The sequence below is a fragment of the Apodemus sylvaticus genome, chromosome 10, assembly GCF_947179515.1.
Source record: "Apodemus sylvaticus chromosome 10, mApoSyl1.1, whole genome shotgun sequence".
NCBI lineage: Eukaryota > Metazoa > Chordata > Mammalia > Rodentia > Muridae > Apodemus > Apodemus sylvaticus.
The window spans coordinates 76,532,010-76,539,915 of record NC_067481.1 but is presented as its reverse complement, the minus strand read 5'-3'; positions in this window follow the sequence as shown (position 1 = coordinate 76,539,915).

Here is a 7,906-nt window from a genome sequence, read left to right as displayed (position 1 = left end):
AAAGCCACATGACCAGAGGATAACCAATTTCCAACCTGCCTGGTGGGTCCCTGGATGACTCTACTTGAGAGTCTGTCTCTGACCTGTTTTGGAACTCACTCTGTCTGAGCAGTTTCCCCAGAGGCATTTGTTGAAAGCAATTGCTGCCTGGAGCAGTAAATAACAGTTGAGGTGATCAATAAGCCGATCAAAAAGCTCATAGGTGAAACAGAAGGAGGAATCCAAGATGGCAGACAACACTCAGGCAGGGTAGGGCAGAGTCTTCAGGGAGACTGAAGAACTCTCCCTGAGAACTCTGAAAAACAGCTATTGGAAGAGCAAAGGACACTGGAAAATACCCAGGGTCGTAGCAGCAACGACAGAAAGAGGTGAAAAAATCTTCTCCCCTGGTGCTGGGTCCAAAGCACTGACAACCAACAGAGCAGAAGCAAGACAGCCCTTCAAAAAGAATTCAGCTTGACAGCAGCTCAGACACTCAGACCCTCTGTGGAACACACTCTCAAGAAACTCAGACCTAGTGTCTCAGAATTATACATTGAAATCTCACTAATTTGAGACTACAGAAAAGAAACTTGGAATCGGATGCACACTGCATTCAGGGAGCTGAAAACCTTGGGGGAACCAAAGTAGACACGGGAGCTTTCACACAGGAGCTGAGAGCTGTGAGGAAGCTGGGCCAGCATTCACAACTGGAGCCCTTAGAGAAATTTAATGTGACCAAATTGGAGACACCACCTGTGAATGATGCTCACAGACCCACAAACCAGAACAGCGTCAGGAATTTAAGCCTTCAAATGAAGACTGGGAGGAAAGAAGAGTACATTACAGAGGAGTCTTTGGGAGGCAGTGTTCCAGAAGTTGGGGAATGAGAGTCCAGAATTAATATCCAGAATATAAAAATAACTAAATAAAAAACTAAACAAGGAAACAAACAATCCAAAAGAAAAAAATAAAAAATGGGCTAAGGATCTGAACATAGAATTCAAGAAACAAAGAAAGAAAGAAATGAAAGAAACAAAGAAATCCTAATAAATATTCTTTAAAGTACTCAGCATCTTCAGCCATCAGTGAAATCTAAATTAAAACTTTGAGATTCCACCTTACCATGTCAGAATGGCTCTGATGATGAAGACAAGTAACAGCAAATGCTGGTGAAGATGTAGAGAAAGATGAACCCACATCCATTGTTGACAGGAGTGTAAACTAGGTCATCTGCTATGGAAATTAGTCTGGTCATATGAAATCAGAACTTTCATGTGACCCCTATACCAATTCTTGGCATATATCTGCAGGGACATTTGCACATCCATGTTTACTGATACATTACTCCCAATAGGAAGGAAATGGGATTAGCTTAAATGCCCATCAACTGATGAATGGATAGTGAAAATGTGGTACCTATACACAGTGGAATTTTACTCAGTTAATAAGAGCAATGGAATCCCAGCACTCTGGGATGCAGAGGCAGGGGAATTTCTGAGTTTGAGGCCAGCCTGGTCTACAGAGTGAGTTCTAGGACAACCATGGCTATACAGAGAAACCCTGTCTCAAAAAAACCAAATCCAAAAAAACCAAAAAATAAATAAATAAATAAAAATAAGAGCAATGGAATTCACAGGAAAATGGGTGAACTAAAAAATATACTGAGCGAAGTAATTCAGGCACAGAAAGACAAACTCCATATGTTTTCTCTCCTATAAGGATCCTGGCTTTTGACTTTTATTTGTATGCATTGATATGAGAGTAAGTTTATAGATCCTAGGAAACTAAAAAGCAGCCCATGAAAGGTAGAGAAAGGGATTATTTAAGGGGTTGGAGAAAGATAGTGAACCACTTGTGATATGAAAGTGGGTGAATACTGAGAGACAGAGCGGGGAAGTGAGATGGGGGAGGAAACTCAAAATACAGGAAAAACTAACAACATATGAAAAAGCCATGAAGAAATCTGATATTTCGGAAGACCGCCAAAAAAATCAAATTATTTAAAAAAAAAAGCAAACTTTAAACAGAGTTTCGCTCTATGGGTAGATAAAACTGCTCCTAGATACCATAGGTCATTAAACAAAAATACTAATGTCATATGTGAGTTGACTCCTCAAAAGTTATTAGTCAGTGAAGCTCCTTAAGTCTCCCAAACAATACTGGCAATTGCCAATCCTGTTGGTTGCCCACCAAGAAGTAGATGCCAAGACCCTATTGCTCAGTATATCACACACTGGTTACAGGACATAGACAAATCAAGCTGGAGCTGGGGGCTTCCTCCTTGCTGGATAGCACTTGTGGTGCTAGGAGGTGCTAGGGAGAGTATCTTGAACAATCTTAACCCAGCTGTGGATGTTCTGTGCTTTGATACTGAGTGGCTGGGAAAGACAAGTCTACTGGTGCAACAGTGGCAAGTCTGTTACCGGGGTAACCACAAGTTCACTAGTGAACAGTGAGAAGTCTGTTACCAGGGTAACCAACCACATGTTGATCAGATTTAATGCTCATTCGATGCATGAGAATTTACTTCTGGTGCTGTAAACCATTTGAAAGCCAGTATTTAGGGAGTCATAGGCTACCATGGAGAAGCTATTGTTGCTGATTTACTAAGTAGATGATGTGCCTGTCAAATTGTCTTAAGGTTTATGCCTGTAGCTTAGTGCTACTGTCTGCTTTGATGAGCAAAGCTTCTCTTTTATAGGGATTATCAGTGACCAAAAGGAGACACAACTAGTAAAAGCACCAAAAATAAGTGACTGACTGTTGAACGCCCAGCCATAAATTAAACATCACTATCATCCCCCTCAAAAGCTCGAGGGGTGGGGAACTATGGGAAGAAATGTAAGAACTGGAGGAAAGTGGTGGAAGCAACATGGAATGTTGACTTCTGGGCATGGCAGAGCTGTTGCATTCTTGAACTCACAGCAGCTGTGATCACCTGCACAAGATCTGCATAAGACCAGCCCCATCCACACCCTGTCACACTACAGGGGGAATGGGACTCATGGTGCTCCACCCCTCCCTGGGGATCTATCTGCAGTTCATGGTTCAAAGAAGGAGATACATTTTCTTCAGTGTTGTTAGCTACTGGCAAGAAATCCATGCCCTTATAAACAACCTTTGCTCATGTTTCTGTAATCATCCCTAATAAAACTCAGACACAAAAAATAAAATATATGAAAGTAGAAGGATGTAGCAATCAAGCATTTCCATTGGCCTGCCCTCAGGGACCTAGGGTAACTTATATCATCACCCACCACCGCCAGGTACACTGGGCGCTGGGTACAGTGCACAAAAGGTCCCAGTCTTACTAGACACTCTTTCTTCTGTTCTCTCCCTAATTCCATCTGTCCCCCTCTTTCTCTCTCTCTACCTCTCTGTCTCTCTGTCTCTCTCCTTCTCCCTCCTCTCTCTCTTCTTCCTCTCTACCTCTCTCCTCCCTCTTCTCTCTCTCTCTCTGTCTTGTTCACCCTCTGTCTACCTAGCTATCTCTATCTCTTCTTCATGTCCCTACTCTAAGCTCTGAGACAGCCTTTCACTCTCCTCTTACATTAGATCTCTTGTGTGTTGTAATTTCTCAGTGGCATACCTTGGCACTGGTCGCCAAAGGTCCCCCTACCTCTCTGCTTTATCCTATCAAGGAGGCTAGTTGGGAAGAGGGAGGGGTTCAAAAGAGGAGGAAGGGGGAAGGTAATGGACTAGACATGATTGAAACACATCATGCATATGTATTAAAAGGTAATAATGAAACTCACTGTGTAATTAATGTATGCTAAAAAACAAGAAATGAGATGTGTACCACTGGTTTTGTACATAATGTTATGTGTTTAGGAAGTTACATACAGGGTTGAAATGAGTGCTGAGACTCACGGAGGTCTTAAGTTCTCTAGCTAACAAAGGGTCTCAATTGTGGCTGGAAGTCAAGGGTAAATTAGCTGAGCACTGAAGCTGTGCTTCTCTGACAGCTCCTTGGCAAGGACTGGAGACACGTTCATTTAAAAAAAAAAAAAAAATCCCAGTATTAGCTGATTGAGCGGAGACTTTAGCGACCACATGTGTCTATTACTATAGATGGAGAGAAATGGCTTTTAAGGTTATCAAACAATAAAGTACTGTAATAACAAATCTTCTGAGAGAGAAAAAATGCCACATTATATTACCTAAAATCTCCAGCATTCAACAAAGAACATGAACTAGCTGACTGTAGAATGCATATCTAGCATATTCACAAGGCCTTGCATTACACCTGAAGCAGGGAGTGGTAAAGAGCTGGTGGGGAGGGGGGGGCGGGGGGGGGGGAAACCTGTCATCCTGCCCAGATTTTATTGACAAGTTATTTCTCCTCTGCTGGTAAAATGAAACAATTCGAGCCAGATTAGAATACATTAAAGGCAGGTTTATTGGGAAGAGTTCAGGCGAGTTCACTGGGTCCAAGGATTGAGATCAGGAGAGTGCCCATAGGGTGAGAGGGGAGGGAGGGGGCAGGAAAGAAAGAAAGGGTGGGTGCAGAGAGAAGAAAAGAGAAGGAAGAGGAAGAGGAGAGAGAGAGAGAAGAGAGTATGTGTGTGAGAGAGAGAGAGAGAGCCAAAATGTCTGGATTATATAGGGAAGAGCCTCTTGGGTAAGGGCAGCCCATCCCCTGGGCTGGAAATTTTAGGGTTGGGAACAAGCTATGCCAGGTAGGGACTGAGATGTTGGGAAAACCTGGAAGCCAGGTCTGCTTTGATATGTAATATATGCACCCTGTCCTTTGTCCCGGGTCTGAAACCAAACATTAATCAGCTATTTAAAATCAGCTACTTTAAAACTAAATGAAATCACACCTGAGGAACCGTGGTGAGGGCGCCTTTGGGCAGTCTTCATCTCTTTTCCGCATTACAAAAGATATAATAATAGTTCCTAGCTCCTGGTAGTCTGAGAGAAGAAAATGAGATGCGTTTTTCACATGTAAAACCCATTCCCATAGAAATGACAGAAGCTTACAGGGGGCCGCAGCAGGGCATGCAGCAGGCTACTGCAGGTTTGTCTACCAAAGAGTCTAGACCTGAGTGCCCACCTGCTGGTCCCCACCAAAATGAGAAGAACTCATCACCTCAGTCAGAATCCCCAGAGGCTTCTTCACAACCTCTGCTCAGCTCAAAGACCTAGAATGGACCGCCCACTGGTTCTTGCCACCTCCTGCAGCTTCCAATTCTAAACACTCTTTCTCAGTTGTCTGGTTTTTAAAAAGTCCAGGTGCTCTGGGGGGAGGTTGGGGGAGGGGGGCATCTCCACTTACAAGTGGACAAAGGACATTCTAATCGCGCAGACCAAAATCTCAGGAGAAGTGAACAGAGCTGACACCAGAGAGCAAGTTGACAGTCAAGACAGGACAAGAAAATAGCCAAACAATATTAACAGATGTAGAACAACATGAGGCACTAAAATTCTCCCACATGCCTCAAACCAGGAAATCCACAGGGAGTGATGAAAGTCAGGAAATGTTGTAGACAAGTTGGTCACTAATCTTTCCAGTTTCCAAGTCATTTGATGTGAGTCACTTGCTATTGTGGCCCTCAACAGGAAAGCTCCTTCCAAACAATTGTGACAACTTGAAGATGGTATTTAATAGTTAATGACCTCTATTTGGTCATCACAGGTTTGGAATCTGTGATGGTTTGTATATGCTTGGCCCAGGGAGTGGCACTATTAGGAGGTGTAGCCTTCACCCAGAGATGGCCCTACCTGGGGATTTATCCTATAAACAGTCACCAAACCCCGACACTACAACAAGAAGCATGTACCAAAAGGAGCATGCCATGGCTGTCTCCAGAGGAGCCCTGCCAGGGCCCTACAAATACAGAGGCAGAAACTAGCAACCAATTATTGGACTGGGCTTGGGGTCCCCAACAGAGGATCTGGAGGGTGGTCTGGAGGAGCTGAAGGGGTTTACAGCCCCATGGGAAGAACAATGATTTCGGCCACCCAGATCCCTCAAGACTCCCAGAGACTGAACCATCAACCAGGGGGTACACATGGTTCCAGCCAAAAATGTGGCAGAGGAATGCCTTGTTGGGCATCAGTGGAAGGAGTGGTCTTTGGTCAGGTAAAGGCTCAATAGAGGCCCCAACAAAGGGAAATGGATGGGGGGAGGGAAGTGGGAGTGTGTCAGGTAGAGGGACATATACATGGAGGCAGGGAGTGGGAGGAGGGGTTGGGAATCTCTAGGGAGGGGGGTTTCTGGGAGGGGGGAAATTGGGAAAGATTTTACCATTGGCAATGTAAATGAAAAAGATACTCAAAAAAAAAAGGAGGTGTGGCCTTGTTGGAGTAGATGTATCACTGTGGGAATGGGCTCTAATACCCTCATCCTATCTGCCTGGAAGCCAGTCTTCTCCTAGCAGCCTTCAGATGAAGGTATAGAACTCCTTCATCTCTGCCTGCACCATGCCTGTCTGGATGCTGCCATGTTCCTGCCTTGAGGATAATGGACTGAATCTCTCAACCTGTAAGCCAGCCCCAATTAAATGTTGTAAGAGTTGCCTTGATCATGGTGTCTGTTCACAGGAGTAAAACCCTAAAACTGAATATCTTAAAATTCAGTGCTATTTGGGGGGCTGGAGAAACAACACAGTAGTTAAGAACACATAATGCTCTTATACAGAAGGCTGAGATGAAGTCTAGCATCCATATGAGATGGCTCACAACCACCTGCAACTCGAGTTCCAAGGGATATGGTGCCCTCTTCTAGCCTTCAAGAGGACCTACACTTAGGTGCACAGACACATAAACACATAATTTACAAAAATAATAACTAATTAAGTAAGTAAACTTCACTATTGTTTTAAATGAGGCCTTATTGTGTTAAGAACACTAAGTCAGCAGGGCAGTGGTAGCACATGCCTTTAATCACAGTCCTTAGAAGCAGAAGCTGGCCAATCTCTGTGAGTTCAAGGCCAGTCTGGCCTACAGAGTTCCAGGATAGATAGCCAGGGATACACAGAGGGAAAAGAAAAACACTAAATCACTCCTAATGCCAACAAAATGCATAGGACTGCATTGCTAGCTATAGGCACAATGCTCATGAATATGGGAAAGACACTCAATAGAGAAAAGAGGAAGTTGAAAGAGGTAGGAGGGTGATAGGAGGTGAGAGCAACCAGAATGTATTGTATACATGTGTAAAGTTCTCAAATAAAAAGTTAGTAAACTAAAAAAAATTAGGCAATATGTACATACATATAATATCATTGTGTCATATATGAGGGGTCCAGCCTAACATTAGAAACCCCATTTGGTATCCAGACTACATATTACATTAAACTTATCCTCAGGCTAAACTCAGGAACTGCAAACTCCACAACTTGTTCCAGGAACCAAGACACCTCTAGCAACAACAGTCACAACTTCCCAAATAACAGCTACTCTACCCTTACTGACAGCCAATCTGCTCTTTGGAGGAAACACCTAATGTTCCAGATGTCTCAAAATAGATTGCTCAAGTTAGCCACAATTGCACATAACAAGCTAAAATCACCGCTAGCCAATAGAAATGTGTCAAGCTGCAATTTCTTAAATGTTAACCAATCACGTAACTGCTAAGTTGGAAAGCCCCTCTCCCCGCTGAAAACAAGATAAAAAGACAAGATTTATACTAGCTCGGACCCTTCCACACCCGTCTGCTGTGTTGGAAAGGTTGGAGAGGTCTGAACTCAAGCTTGAATAAAAACTCTTTGCTTCTGCGTGTGAGTTGGACTCCTGGTGGTCTTAGACAGTCTGTGGGGACCCCACAATCTGGGCATAACAATATGCTAATATTTTACTACTTCCTTTCCACCTGAGTGCTGACCTTCTAGTAGTATATTAACAGAAAAAAAATAAGATGTTTAATCTGTGCCTTGTTTGTTACTGAGTGAAAACGCTCCATTCTTCCATCCTTAATAAT